Raw genomic sequence first — 15,542 nt, 5'->3', positions numbered from 1 at the left:
TCCTAGTTTAGACTGGACATTCCCATGTAAAAACAATACCCATTTTATTCTCATTTTACTCTCAATAGTGTCTAGGCTGATGGCAGATTAGAGTCACAGGGTTCAACTTAAAATCAGCCTTGATCAGGAAGGTCAATTCTTGGCTCTCACTTCAAGGCACCCCTACCAGCTACCAAGTGGGTTTTATCAACACTAACTAACTGAAGCCAACTCGGAAAAGTTATCAAAAATACTGAAAGGAAACATATGGTCAAATAGTGGCTGTATTATTGCAAAGGCCCACAGAGGCAAGAGCTTTAGGAAATTTTCCCAGAAATATTCCCCTTTTGATTTTCATGAGCTTGAAGACAGAACATGCCCAGTAACATAATAGTAATGTCAAATTCCAAAGGCAGCCCCGTGATGGCTTTGCCAGCATATAATTCACTTGATAGAATTCTAAGGCTTTCAATTCTCATGACTCACACTTTGGTGATTTGAGATTAGGCCACGAAAGGAACAGACCCAACTTTCACTAAGGGTTTGCCTGAATTTTGCAAGACATTTTCCAGTGATAACAAACAATGCTATAATATAGTTATTGACAATTCAGTTCCTATTTGAAGCACGTAATTTCTCCAATATTTTTACTTGAAATGTTTAAATCTATGACTAGTGCTTTGAGTTAATCAAAATAAAACATATTGCTAAATATTTAAGTAGAAGGCAGGGCTAAGGATGGTGGCTGGGGTGAAGATATAAACTCAATTCTTAACACGCCTCTTTCAGTGTCTAAAATTTAGCAAAGAAATGATGTAACACTGCTAGGTTCAGGGCCAATGAAAACAAAGGGAAGAATTGCCATACTGGCACATCAGTAATGCATACTGCCTTGAAACCTCTATCTGGCAGGAGCCCCAGGGGAAGATTTTGATAAGGTAATACTAATACTGTTTAACATCAACCTTTAAAGGTTCAGGTTTGAGGTGAAGAGGCCATTCAAAAAAAAAAAATTCAAATGGGTAACAAGTACAAAACATATTAAACCCTTTCTAGTACTCAAACAATTATAAACTTACATAGGCAACATTTTTCTACTATCAACTTGGTAAAGTTTTTAAAAAGAAGAAATATCCACTGACACTGATGAGATTCTTGGCACTCTCATGCTCTACTAATGAAAATGTAAAAGAATAGAGCTATTTTGTAGAGCAATTTGATAATATTAAAGACCTCTCCAAAATAAACAAAGGCTTTAGAGCCTTTGACTCCACAGTTTTGGTTGACTGTTCCAATAGAAAAAAAACCAAAAATGAAATCAGAGGGCGCCTGGGTGGCTCAGTAGGTTAAGCCTCCAACTCTTGATTACAGTCCAGCTCATGATCTCACGGTTTCATGAGATGGAGCCGTACATCAGGCTCTGTGCTGATGGCAAGGAACCTGCTTGGGATTCTCTCTCCCTCTCTTTCTGCTCCTCCCAGGCTCTCGCTCTCAAAATAAATAAACATGGGGAAAAAAAACAAAAAACATGAAATCAGAATTTCTAGACAGGAGGCACATGCAGTATTTTTAATTCCTGCCCTCCCCCGGCCCCACAAAGGTAATTCTGAAATAGCCCAGTTTAGGAATCACGTGTTTACAAAGACTGTTAATGTCAAGAAAAATGTTCATTAAATGTTAAGGGATCAAAAGCAAAGTACACCTTATTGTTTTATTTTTAAAAAACACAGAAACACACAAATCCAAAGCTAAAACTATAGTCAGATGTTAATAATAGATACTTACTTCTAAATAATGAGATCCTGGAAAAGGGATTTACATGTGATTATTATTATTTTAGTTAATTTGGACTTTCAAAATGTTAAATATGCATTGTTTCTGAATAAGTTATTTTACAAGATTAATATTTAAATGTCTATTATTTCATAATCTAGAATTACCTCAAGTGTGTTTTACAAATGGTAGATCCTTAGGGCACCTTGGTGGCTTAGTCAGTTAAGCGTCTGACTTTGGCTCAGGTCATGATGTCATGGTTCGTGAGTTCAAGCCCCATGTCCAGCTCTGCGCTGACAGCTCAGAGCCTGGAACCTGCTTCAGATTCTGTGTCTCCCTCGCTCTCTGCCCACCCTCCTACTCACACTCTGTCTCTGTGTCTCTCTCAATAATAAACATTAAAAAAAGCTTTTTTAATGGTAGGTTCATTTTCTCTACTCAAGATTAACAGTCCTGAATGCCTCAGGAGGGGTGAGCCCCAAATTATATATTTTCAGATGCAGAAAATAGTTTGAGAATACTGTAGCCTGCAACAGAAATTTTGTATTTATTATAATCCCTGTTACATATGTGATAAAATTATTAACTGACTTTGGTAGCATATCTCAGTGGTCTCAAACTTTTTGATCTGAGGAATGCTCTACATTCTTAAAATTACTGAAGACCCCAAGAGTTCTTGCTTATGCATGTCATTTATACTGACCATCGACTAAATTAGAAATTATTTAAATATTAACTTTGTAATTTGCTTAAGCCAAATAACTCATGATTGTGAGCACAAATAACATTTCATAAAAAAATATTTTTCAAAACAAAACAATTAGTAAGACGAATGGCATTGTTTTACATTTTTGCAAATTACTACTTACTAGAAGACAGCTATAGTATCATACCTACTTCTGTTTTCAATCTGTTGAAATGTGTTGTTTTTGTTAAAATCTGAAAACAATCTGGACTCACACAGAGGTAAGTTGGATGCAAATGGAAGAGGGAAGACTATTTGGAACTTTTCAGCCTATTTTGGATATGTTTCTTTGATATTATGACAAAACTCAACAAGTGGTAGTTCCCTAAAGGTTAGTTGCAACATGGAATCTGAAACCTGATAAGCTTTCCTACTCTGTTCCATGAAAACCCTCGGTTTACCTTGCATTTTCAGTGAATTTTTACCCATGCCTGAATTTGTAACATGATACCTTCGTCATCTGGAAAATACTAGTTGTCTGACTTATGCCAATTTTGTATGGTTACACACTTCATTACACAGTATTAAAGCATCAATATGAGGCAGCTAAGAAGCTCATGATAGTTAATGTAGGTTTCTGAAAATTACAATTTTCATATGAAAGCTCACAGTTTATCTCTGATAACAAATACTATGAGTTGTCCTTGAAGTGACAGACTTCCTTCATTCACTTTTGAGAAAATGGCCTAATAGTCATGTCTGAGTAACTTTTCTGTCAATATTCTTTTAAGTAAAACGGTATTCCATGAGAAAACCAGAAAGCTCAGCTCACAGGCCATACAATTCCTAAGCTCTTTCCCTAATGACGGCCGCTCTACTCTGGTACACAGCGCGAGGGCTGTATGTGGATTTTTCATTTCATCACACAGAGCATTAAGCACTTTTAGTAAAAATTAACCATTGGAACTACTGAATCAAAGATGTTAAGTGAGAGTGTGTAGCAGTAAACAATATAAGGACCACTAGTACACGTCGGTGCTGTTCCCTTGATTCATGTCAACAAGCTAACAGCTTTACCTTATTTTTGTATCAGTGAATGTGGTAGCAAAGTGAAAATGGCAAGTAATACCTTATTACTATTACAAAAATAATTTTAAGCCTGAAGACCCATGAAGGAGTCTCAGGGACACACTGGGGTCTGCGGACTACATTTCCCAGCTCTGATCCACTAACAAGATGAATAGGCAGAAGCTCTCCTTCCACCCATGAAAACAATGCCTATAGGCTCCACATGATGAACTTTCACAACTAATACCCTCTTAACACTTCTGCTCCCAATAGTTCAATTCTATACCCAGCAGTGTCCCCTGGGTAAACTCCCTCATATATGTTGCATGTGGTCTACCTATTGTCATTATTCTACAAATTAACGACATATTGTGTAAGCCAGTGAAATACAAGTGCAAAAGAAAAAGAATTGAAATCGCAATCTAAATTCCACAAATGGAGATATTTTTATCATTGAATTTACCACTGTATCCCCAGCCCCTCGAGCAATGCCTGACACATAGGAGACATGTACTAAATGTTTAAGGAATAACTGATTTGTTGTTTCTTTGAAAATAAGGGGAATCTCTTGAATGCCTTTTTTTAAAGGCAAATAATGTGCTGGAAAAACAAGAGTAAAATAAAGAAGTGAGAAAAATCTAAGAGTCTGTAATCTCACTGTTTTATGGTCTTGCTCTAAGGATATGGAAATTAGAAATCAAAGATACCCTAAACATGATTTATCCATAAAAGTTGAGAAATTACTCCCATTGATTAAAAGAAAAAAAAATTCTATCAAAAGTCTTTTTATTTATTTCTCATTTACATTCTGAGGATCCCCTTCATCATCAAGTATTCATCAAATTCTGCCAGTATTTCCAGGAGCCCTTAAATTTGTAAAAACCAAGGGCAAATTGATGCCAGCAACATTTCACCTTGCTGATGCACCACCACCATCTAGTGTCAATAACTGGTAACTGCAAGTTTTAGTCCACAGACCTTTGACCTTGGCTTCATTTAAAATGTTTCAAGGAAGGAAGGAAGGAAGGAAGGAAGGAAGGAAGGAAGGAAGGAAGGAAGGAAGGAAGGAAGGAAGGGAGGGAAAGGAAAAGAAAGAAAAGAAGGAAAAGAAAGAAGGAAAAGAAAGAAAGAAACAAAGAAAGAAAGAAAGAAAGAAAGAAAGAAAGAAAGAAAGAAAGAAAGAAAGAAAGAAAAGGAAAGGAAAAGAAAAGATGTACTGAGATGCAAAATCAATGTTTCTTGAACTCCCTTCTACAAGTTTTGAATCACCTTGATGGGAGTTTCAAATTTCATATACAAATTATATTTTAAGACTTAATACTGTGTTTAGGGTATCCATGTTATCATTCTAAAAGTTTTTATTCTGGGGCACCTGGGTGGCTCAGTCGGCTAAACATCAGACTCTTGATTTCAACTCAGGTCATGATCTCATGGTTCATGAGATCGAAACCCATGTCAGGCTCCATGTTGAACATGTAGCCTGCTTCAGATTCATTCATTCATTCATTCATTCATTCATTCATTCATTCTCTCTCTCTCCCCACCCCCACCCTCTCCCCAACTCACACACTCTAAAAAAAATAAAAAATAATTAAAAAAAAAAGTTTTGTCCCATCTCCTTCTACTATTTATCTTTTCGGAGTGAAGATTCACTTTGTGACCATTCTCTATGTATTTGCTCTTGAATAATAAGAAAAAGGGATGAATGACAAGGTTGACCTAACTTGTACATTTTAGCTAACACTGCTGAGTATAAAAGCATAAAGTGTACAATAGGAAGTATGATAACTTCAGTACTGTGGGGTAATAAGTGACATAAATATCAGAGGTTATACACAGTTGATCTATTACAGCAAAGAGAATGCAAAGATACCAAATGATACCTGCTGGGCCTGGTGCCTCCAAGATGGGAAATGCAAATTGCCACTTTTCTTCTCATTTCATGAAATTTAAAGGAACCCCAATAATACTTTTCTTACTGAAAGTACCTTCCCTAGAAGTCTCTCTCAGAATTGTGAAATTCTACCATTAGAAGTAATTTTATGTATGGAAGTGTTGAATCACTATATTGCACACCTAGGACTGATATTACACTGTATGTTAACTGGAATTGAAATAAAAACAACAAAAAAAGCAATTTTACATTTATAATGGCAATTTCTGCTAGAATGTATATTCCTAAGGAAGAACCTTGTCAGCTATTTTAAGTCCTTAACAACCTCTTGATACAGTTAGTTAGCTGAAAGTTAGTCTAAGCCATTCACACTGTAACAGGGAAGCAGGCCACAGGTCTGGAAAGCTGGAAGTCAGCAGGCAGATGGGAAGCAGCAAGGAGATCCAAGGGAAGACTGGGGAAAGGAGGGCAGAATGTAGGAGCATGGGTTTTCTCAGCACTCCTGAGAATATCTGATTTTGCAGCCTGGATCCTTCCAAGAAGATTCTATATGGCAACATTAAATCCTTTTGAAAACCACACTATCCCTAAGTTGATTAGCTCTGTAGGCTTTACGTTAAAAGTAGGACAATTTTTAAACTGATTATTAAGCAGCAGTTTGAATCTAGGCTCAAATGCTAATGTGAAATGCAAGGGTGTGATTAAAGATTCACATGGGCAGCACATCCCCTTAGTGTCTGGCTGCATTTGCTAAGGGCATGTATACCCGGTTAGTCCTGCAATTGTCTCAGACCTGTGGCCCTATCCCAGGGGAAGCCTGAGGGAAGAGGACAAACATTAGGAGTCATCACTCTTTCTGTACCAGGGATACCTTCATGGGCATATGAGCAATGTAATTGTACGGGGCTTCATGCTTGGAAGGGTACAGCCCTTGGTTTAATGCTCAGCTGTTTCCACACTAAAATTCTTCTGAGCCTGAATTTTTTTAAGTGAAATCCAATGGTACAATAGACATGCACTTACGCAGATGAGCTACTCACACTATGCATGTCTGCCAGCTCTTGACTTCCCATTCAAAAATAGTGTATCCAATGCCCCTTGAGCACAGAATTCCAGCAGGCCCATGATGCCTGGGAGTTCAGAAACACTCAAAGTGAATCCAAAATATAGATCTTACATCTACGATGGACTACCTTTCCATTACAACTAAAACTTAATACCAATGAAGAAAACTCGTTTGTAAGAAACTTGAATGGCCAAGAAACCCTATCATGTCCACTCTTACACTTTTCCCTTATATTAGCCATCCACTAATGTTGAAAGTGATGACAAAGGACAATGTGGGAAGGGGGCGCCTGGGTGGCTCAGTCAGTTAAGCATCCAACTTTGGCTCAGGTCATGATCTTGCTGTTTAGAGTTCAAACCCCACATTAGGCTCTGTGCTGACAGCTCACAGCCTGGAGCCTGTTTCAGATTCTATGTCTTTCTGTCTGTCTGTCTGTCTGTCTCTCTCTCTCTCTCTCTGTCCCTCCCTCACTTTCACTCTCTCAAAAATAAACATTAAAAAAAAAGTCGTGTTTTTTTTTTTAAAGAAGGATGTAGGAAGAGGAAAAACCACAGTCCCTTTTTCTTTGGGTTTTTCCTTACTCATCAATAAGTTGAAGGTAAAAGAGTGTTGGTAGTCTGTAGATATATTAGCTATATTCACTATGTGAAATAAAAACAGTAGAGATTGTTTTATGTGGCATTTTCATTTTTCTGGTAAGAATGAAATACACATGCCCATATAAGCTACAAAATGCAAATTATACATTTTAGTGATGTGCATAGTTGGCAAATGTTCTTATTTTTATATTTAAAACAGGCACTGCACAACATAAACAGTAAAAATCATTCTAATAATTTTTTTTCTTTATATATAATGACATTAACAAATAAAATCACCTTGATAAGTTGAAAGCCCATGGAAGAAAACCATGTGTATTTTGGAACCTTTAATTTCACATTTTCCTTGCCTTTTGAACAAAGCCCCTTTCATTTGTACTTTGCACTGGGCCCCACAAATTATGTTCTTTACACTTAGTAGTGTTCTCAACTCTCTCAGACCAGTTATGATATTCCTTGGGGAAAAGTCAGCTGTCAAAATATCATTTCTTTTTGGTGAAGGCTAGAATCCTGTGTCCTCTGAGAGCATGCCCTACCTCTCCAAATAGGATAAAAGATGTATTACATAAAAATTAAAATGTTTACTTTTGTTTATTCATACTCAGAAAATCTGTGTTCTTCCTGTAAAGACACATTTAGAGAAAAAACAAGAGACTTCTTTGTTTCTAATTTTGTAAATAGAAATTTAGTCTTTACGAGAATAAAACAACAATGAAGACACGTTTTTCCTATAGCAAAATATTCTATCATATCCAGTGTACTCTCTGTTAAGATATTTGAAGAGACATTGATAGACCACCAAGACCATTTCAATGCTTTCCCTTTATTCACATTGGAAACCAAAGCTGAGAATATGTGACTTCCTTGGTGCTCACCTCCTCTGAGGACATCTCCCCACCATTTCCTCCACACTCTGTGCAGAGCCTGATTCAGGGCTCAGGCTCACCACTGTGACATCATGACCTAAGCTCAAATCAAGAGTCAGACACTCGACCAAATGAGTCACCCGGGTGCCCCTAAATGTGCATAGTCTTAATGCACCGATTGTTTGAGGATGCTGGCAAGATGAAATAAATTTAAAACTATGTCAAGAAATAAGGCCAAATCTCAGAGTCAATTCATTCTGTGAAACAAAAACCACACACAAAAAAAGCAATCATATTGCCTTTTTATATAAGTGGTATTAGTACAACTTTAAAAACACTTCTCAAACATACTTCTGTTTGGTCTCAATACAAAATGACTATTGCAGAAACAGTGTAATTAGGTGAAATAGTGTAATGATTATACTCAAGAACAAAGTCACCTTTTTTTCCCTTTGTATACTGATGACAGCAGGAAATGTATGAACACAGAGAAAACTTGCTTTACTCTCTAAGTATTATTCTCTCCTCCGGAGTGGAGCCACTGAGGACAACAGTCCATCAACCCATGAAGCCACCCTAAGGAAATAATACTTTCACCTTCAAAGTAAGTACAGCTTCTGCTTTCAGAAGGAGCTCACTCTGTCTGCTATAGAGCAGATATGCATCAAAGTTGACTTTCAACTTGTGTCTCCCCAAGTCAAAGGGAAGTTAAAGGGAAATAAAAGTAACTGATTTTTGAAAATTACACTGATCACTGACATTACTGAAAAGTTACAGGATTAATTCATCACAGGGTTCCTTACTCACACATTTAAAAGATCAGAAACACTGACTGGCCCAATGTTACACAGCTAGGAATGGGTAGAATCAGATCTTCCAGCCTGGCCTTACTCCAGTCTTTATCCATTTCACTCCTCTATGCAGCTGCTCATATAGATCAACTTGTTGCCCTGCAAGGGCACTATGATTCTCATGGGTAAACATTTATGTAAGCCCCTGTAATCTAAATAGTTAGGTTTCTATTTGCTTTAATTCCAAACAAGTGATTGAGTTATACAGAATGAAAATAAAATTAATACTGATTATTCCTTTCAATTGTTAACATTTTTACTGCTTCAGTCACCAATACAGTATTAAACACTTCAAAGTTGCTAAGAGACTAGATTTTAAGTGTTCTCACCACAGAAACAAATAATTATGTGGTATTCTAGAGGTGTTAGCTGACAGTATGGTGGTAATCATATTGCAATATATAATGCAATATATAAATGCATCAAATGAACACCTTGCACACTTTAAACTTACACACAATGTTATATGTCAATTCCATGTCATTTAAACAGAGAGGAGAGAGAGAAAAAAAAGCAAATATATCAGACCAGGGCAATCAATACTCTTTAAGAAGAGGTTTTTCTCTATTAAGTGAAGTCTAAGCCCGTATGTTATTATTTTCTAGGATTATAAAGGGCTTCTCCTGATAAAATGATGAACTATTCAAAAATAGAGACGCTGCCCACCTTTCTAATGTGGCTAGATAGATTAAATTAACCACATGCTGTGAAGACTTAGTTATAAATACTGGAAATACAACAATGTACTCAGGGGCAAATAATGCCTTATACTGGGAGGGGGACAGGATTTCTTTTTTTTCCTGTGTGAATATTTACCGCTTTATAGGGTGAAAGAAAATGGTGACACTTTGTTCAGTATAAAATACTTCCAAATATATTCAAGAAATTGCAAACTATTTATAGAAAGGCTTTGACAGGTTTGAGGGAGAACTCGACCTTCTCTTTGACCTCACCAGTTCCCACATCAATATATTTCCCTATGGCACAAAGGTACTAAATTATCATTTCAATATATTCTTAAACTAAAAGAACATCTAGGAAGTAAGGACAAAAACAATGAATCTTCAACAATGTCCACCATACATTCTAATGTAGTAATACCTGAACGTCCATTATTACTTCCTAGCATTTATCTTTACTGTATTTTTTCCTATTTTGCACTATGCCCATTTTCATAAAAAATATGCCATTCCGCCTCACATTTTGTCACTTCTTCAAAAACTGTAAACTATAAGATAGAATGACTAAATGTGAGCATCAACTTTCTAAGATGTAGATGTTTGTCTTTGAAAATCTTTCATAAGTTTAGTCAGATGTAATTATAAGTTTACTCACATACCTTTTAGTATATAGCATACAATCTTTCATCTTAAAAATAACAGATCAATGGCCTGTTCCACTAGAATCTAGGGTCTAGGGTCTAGACGACTTCTGCTGATAACATTAACATGTAATAAGACTTAGGTTTGCATTTTCTTTGTTAAAGTCAGTGAAGTGATGAGAGCAGATGACATGCAAAAAAGAGAAATTTCACAATGATCAGGAAGTCTTTTCCAACTCCAAAATTCAATTAAATTAATAGAACCAGATGACTGACTTTTGTAATACAGTATTTATCTCCCAGGGGGAAGAGAAACCTTGAATACGTAGTCAAGACCAGACAGGAGTAACTGAAATTACTTGTAGATAATGATTTTAGATTTTTTCAGTAAGTGAAAAACAAAATTCATTTTGTGAAACAAAAAGTGCATAAAAATGCATCTGTATTGCATTTTTGTAGAAGTGGTATTGGGTACAACTTTAAAAACATTTCTCAAACATACTTTTCTGTTTGGTCTCAAGACAAAACAACTACTGCAAAAACACTATAATCACGCGAAATAGTGTATTTATACTTGAATTCATACTTAAATTTTTTAAAATTCACAATTTTTAACAAAATATCTCTACCATTTTCCTTAGAATTATCACAATGTAAAATAGAAGGAATAGATCAACAAACGGCCAGAAACACAAAACTTTTTGCTAAACACAGAAAAAATTAAATTCTCCTCCTGCTCTAGTCCGTTTTCTGGCTTATGGTATTGCCAGTCACCCTGTGGTGAGGACTAGAAGACACAAGTGTCTCTTCCCTCTCATTCATAATCTCTATCTAGTTGTTCTGCAAATTCTGGAATTGTCCTTCCCATACAACATTTCAGTCTGTTCCTTCTCTTCCCTTTCCAATGCTGCTAGCACAGTTCAATTCTTTATGGTCTTTCAGATGGACTTTTATGAAACTTTCTGTCTGGTCTCGCTGGTTTTGCTTCTCTCTATCCTCAAATCCCTCCTACACTCTGTTGCAAGTTTTGGTCAGAAAAACAATATAGTCACAATATTCAGTTACTGAAAAAGTTTAATGGTTTTCACTCCCTATAAAGCAAAATGCAGTCTCCTTAGCAGTACATTCAAGGTCCTTTCTCATTGGACCCCAAGCCACATCATCATTCCTTTACCTTCCTCATCTAATCACATAGTGTCACTTGTAAGGCTCTTCTGCCCCTTAGTCCAGTTAAACTCTGTTCTGTCAGAAAACACCCCATGATTCATAATGATGCTGACATTTTCCCCCATGCATTTCTCTTTAGAAAACTGCATACCCCATCTCTTTATGATGTGTACCATTAAAACTAAAGATTTCTCCTCTGAGTTAACGGCCTCTTCCTCTGCCAACAGAAATGGTGCACAATAAACACCTATGAATTCCTCAATCTCTGCATTATTCTGTTGCCAAAGAGCTGGCCGAGGTCTCCTGAAAGGGGGATGGTGGTAGTGGTGTCCCTGTTTGTTCTCTGACTGCACATATAGGCGTCACTCGTCTTTGTGCACTCCACGATGTAACCCCAGAGTTTAGCCTAACGTCCTGGGGGTCTTTATGCACTTGAATTCGGTAATGGATCAGGCCAAGAGATCTGCATACAGACAATGCTTAATCCAAAAGAGTTAAAGACAGAAACAGGATAATCTACAAGGAGCTCTGGGACTTAAAACCTTACTCTCTCTCCCTATTTTACTCGCACTTAGGGAGCTAACTAATTAAAGAAATCCTCTGGAGAATTTCTTGTGAAGGAAGAATTCTTTCACAAAGCAAATAATCAACCCTTAATTTACAAAGTACTTATGGAGTTAGGTGCCTACAGTATCATCAAATGGCATTTTAGGGACCTCTTGTCATTGTCTATGTAAGCAAGTAACTCTAAAGGAATCTTTAAGATTCTCAAGAAAATTGGGGAGAAAGTGATTTAAGCTCTTAATTTTGATCTTCTATAAAAGAGTATAATAAGGCTTTATTTGCTTTCCTATTTAAGCTTTAAAACATAGAGTACATCAAAGAATCTCCACAAGTAACATTGTATTATTACATTTATTTTATTTCAGGCAAAAGGCAATAAAAAGTTGTCTATGATAAAAATAAAGGGTCTATTGTGTTATTTATAGATCTTTAATTTGGGAGCAAAATTTTTAAACTTCTTTCTCAATCTAAGTAGTGATAATTTTTTTTGAAAAAACTCTACTATGAAATTTGTTGTTGCTTTTTTTAAATGATTCTCCAACCAGGGGCAGATGAACTGAATTTTTACTATGAATTAAGATTTAAAGTTTTACTTTTGAGTATTTTGTCACCAACATTCCTAAGATTTTGAAAACTAGCATGTCTATTATTTTGTACTATGTATATAAGAAAGAAAAGAACACACACACACACACACACACACACACACACACACACACACCTGTACTAGTTTACTGGCCCTATATTTCAATAGGGCAGCTCCAGATTTTCCACATAGAACTGATTTTGGGGGTGGCAATTTTCCTGGGGCAAGATGAAACAGAAGCAGCATTAGGATACTGCCCCAAAGATGGAGTTTGGTGGTAAGTACAGTTTTTTGTTGTTGTTCTTTTGTTTGTTTACCTAGGATACATATGTATGTGTACTTGGGGCGGAGGAAGGGGACATGGCTAGGGGACAGTATTTGAAATTCTGTAAAAATGAAAATTTCCACAAACTATTTCTTGGTTTCAACCCTGGTATGCAATTTCTGGGCCAATCTCTATCACAAACACTATTTTATATTTTGCTTCCCTCCCTCCCTCCCCCACTCCTGCCTTCCTCTATTTCGTTCTTAGAAAAGCAGAAAGATAGGTTTCTAAAATTTGTGTATGAATTACATGTTAAAAAATAAAGTTGAATTGCCTGAGGAGGTAACATATGGTGAAAACCTTTAAAAGAAAAATCCTATAGAACATGTAAAACTCTCCATATTGAAGTCCCTGCCTACCTCCTCAGCATTATCTCTATATACTTGGCTAATTTCAGTTTCAAGATTCTGTCAAACTGTTTCACACGTCCATGCCTTGGCATTTGCCATTTTCATTGCCTGGAAACCATGTACTCACTGAACATTTCTACTGAAATCTACTCTATGTGAAGAATGGTTAAAAAAGATACTCACACTTGCTGCGCACACATGACTTGGTGTCCATCCTCCCTGGCAAATCCACGGTCATCCTGCACCTTCTGTTTCTTTCTCTGAAATGTGTTCCCTGATCACTGCAGGCAAGAGTGGAGACACTGGTACAGCTTTCATGTATCTTATAGCGCTAACTGAAATGTTTTTCGTGTGGTTATTTTACCAGCCTGAGTCTCTTACGAAACAGTGAACTTTCTCTCTCTCATTTTTGTATCATTAGTATACTGCTCAGCACTGCATGAATTAATTAATTTAGTGACTAAATTGAGGTACTGATTTTTCTGGAGAGAGTACACTGAATTTCAATTTGAATATTGTTTTACACGTACTAATTCAAGCCTTGGCAAAGGACATATTTATATGAAAGACAATTCGCACAAAACTTTAAAATGTGAAGTTGACGAAACCACAATGAATATAATCTCCTACATGAATGTATCTTCTTATAATAAACATCAAAATTCCTCAATTTTGCTACTTGAAATATAAGCATTATGATGTTCTTCTGGTGTTCTCCCAAGTAATCATAACTGTTACATGATTCTGTCTATATATGTGGTACTTTTATTACAAAGGTGGCTAGAATTACTATCTAGAGTGGTTAAACTCTTCAGAAGAAATACACTATTTAATTCAAAACTCACAATGGTAATAGCATCTTCTATGAAAGCTGAAAAGTTGGCCTTGGGGAAAGAGGATGCCTGATTCTTTACCAACAGAAAGTAGCTTAGAAATTTGTAAGCATTTTTTTTTAATATTAATCCCAGTGTAGTAAACAGCTCTTTAAACCACACAATATCTGAGTTAGATTTCAGTGTAACCTAAGGGCACCAGAGACCCTACTGGGCTTCAGTCATCACCTAAACTTTCTTGTCCCACTCAAAAATATATTATTTTAAATAATAGAGTAGGGATAAGATACATTACTGAATGTATTTTAAGTTCCTTGAATATGGCCATACTATTTTATCCATCCTTTTAATTATTCCACTTTCCATTACACCAACTTTACCAGAGTAGATTCTCAATAAATACTGTAGGGTGTCCTACAAATAATAAAAGAAACTTGAACAAGATTCACTGCTTTGATAGAAATAAAAGAGAGGACGAATATTTAATATGTTATCATTTTGCAAATATTTGACAGATTTAATTAACTACATGTGATTCCAGATAGCCTAATAGATCATGCCCTAAACTAGGAGTCAGATGTTGGTTAAATTTAAAAGAAACTATTTTAATAACAGCAGTTGACTAGTAATAGAATGGGCTTAATATAAGGTATGATGTGTCCTACTGGTAGAGAGTCTCAAACAGAATGCCTGGAAAGTAGCAGATGACTACCTTTGGCTGGGAGGTTGACAAAGAAGATCTGACAGAATCCTGCGAGACTAAAACTGTTCTTTAAGCCCTCTAAAAGAGAAACAAGCATAGCTGAGTATATTCAATGCATGTGTTGGTTTATCCAATTATCTCAAAAGAGTGATACCGTATGTATTTTATAGTCTATAAATACATGTCCTCAATGTTACTGAGTTTTAAATTGCTTCTGGACAACTTTCAAGACTCCAGAGTCCTAGAGACTTCAGGACTGGTCATAAACTACTCTGGAAGTGACCATCACTTTCCCAGAAAGGTGCAAATTCCTCAGGAATTCATATACAGATGTTCATTACTTAAGATAAGAGGAGTCATTACAGGATTATGCATTTTCAGAGGTAAAACACTTAGTTGAGTTCATGAACCTAACTCAACAATAGAACAGACTTTCTGCAATCAACTTAAGTTTAAATTCAGTCTCTAAAAGAATAAAGATGAGAAGTTAATTTTCAATGGCATTTCATGAAGAGCTCCAGTTCCACCAGCTAATCTTGGTCAACCAGTATTCAGATACTGATTGAAGAACACCATTTCACATTTAAAATCCCTTGGCTATAAAAACAACCTTTATAAAAGCAAAATTAAATTTCAGAAGGGGGCTTTCTGTAATATTATTTGGCTACTACCATTCTTTTGGTTTCCTTATTGAAAGCGGGAGAAATTTATAACTAGTGGAAACAAAGGTATGAGATGCAGATATCCGTCCTTAGTTGTGCTATACTCATAAACTTTGCGAGATTACACGGCAAAAATAATTATAACAAATGCTGAAATGAAAAGAAAATAGTCATTTGGAACTTCTGAAGAAAAAGATTAAAGTGAAGTGTCAGAAACATACTCGTCAACCAAACCTACTGTTCAGCGATT

At 36.1% G+C, this 15,542-nt stretch overlaps 1 protein-coding gene across 2 annotated transcripts in view; it reads right to left on the bottom strand.

Annotated features, from left to right (window-relative positions):
- The window catches only part of SGCZ (sarcoglycan zeta), a 749,844-nt gene extending 734,624 nt beyond the window's left edge, over positions 1 to 15,220 (bottom strand). For both annotated transcript variants that reach the window (XM_027077262.2, XM_053216358.1), the window contains exon 1: positions 13,278 to 15,220. The gene's annotated coding sequence lies outside the window, so the exon portion shown is untranslated. The remainder of the gene's footprint in view (positions 1 to 13,277) is intronic.
- Between the last annotated feature and the right edge of the window lie 322 nt (positions 15,221 to 15,542).

This window comes from Acinonyx jubatus, chromosome B1 (genome assembly GCF_027475565.1).
Source record: "Acinonyx jubatus isolate Ajub_Pintada_27869175 chromosome B1, VMU_Ajub_asm_v1.0, whole genome shotgun sequence".
In the NCBI taxonomy this organism is placed as follows: domain Eukaryota; kingdom Metazoa; phylum Chordata; class Mammalia; order Carnivora; family Felidae; genus Acinonyx; species Acinonyx jubatus.
The sequence above is the reverse complement of the archived record's forward strand: the minus strand, read 5'-3'. Positions and strand labels throughout refer to the sequence as shown.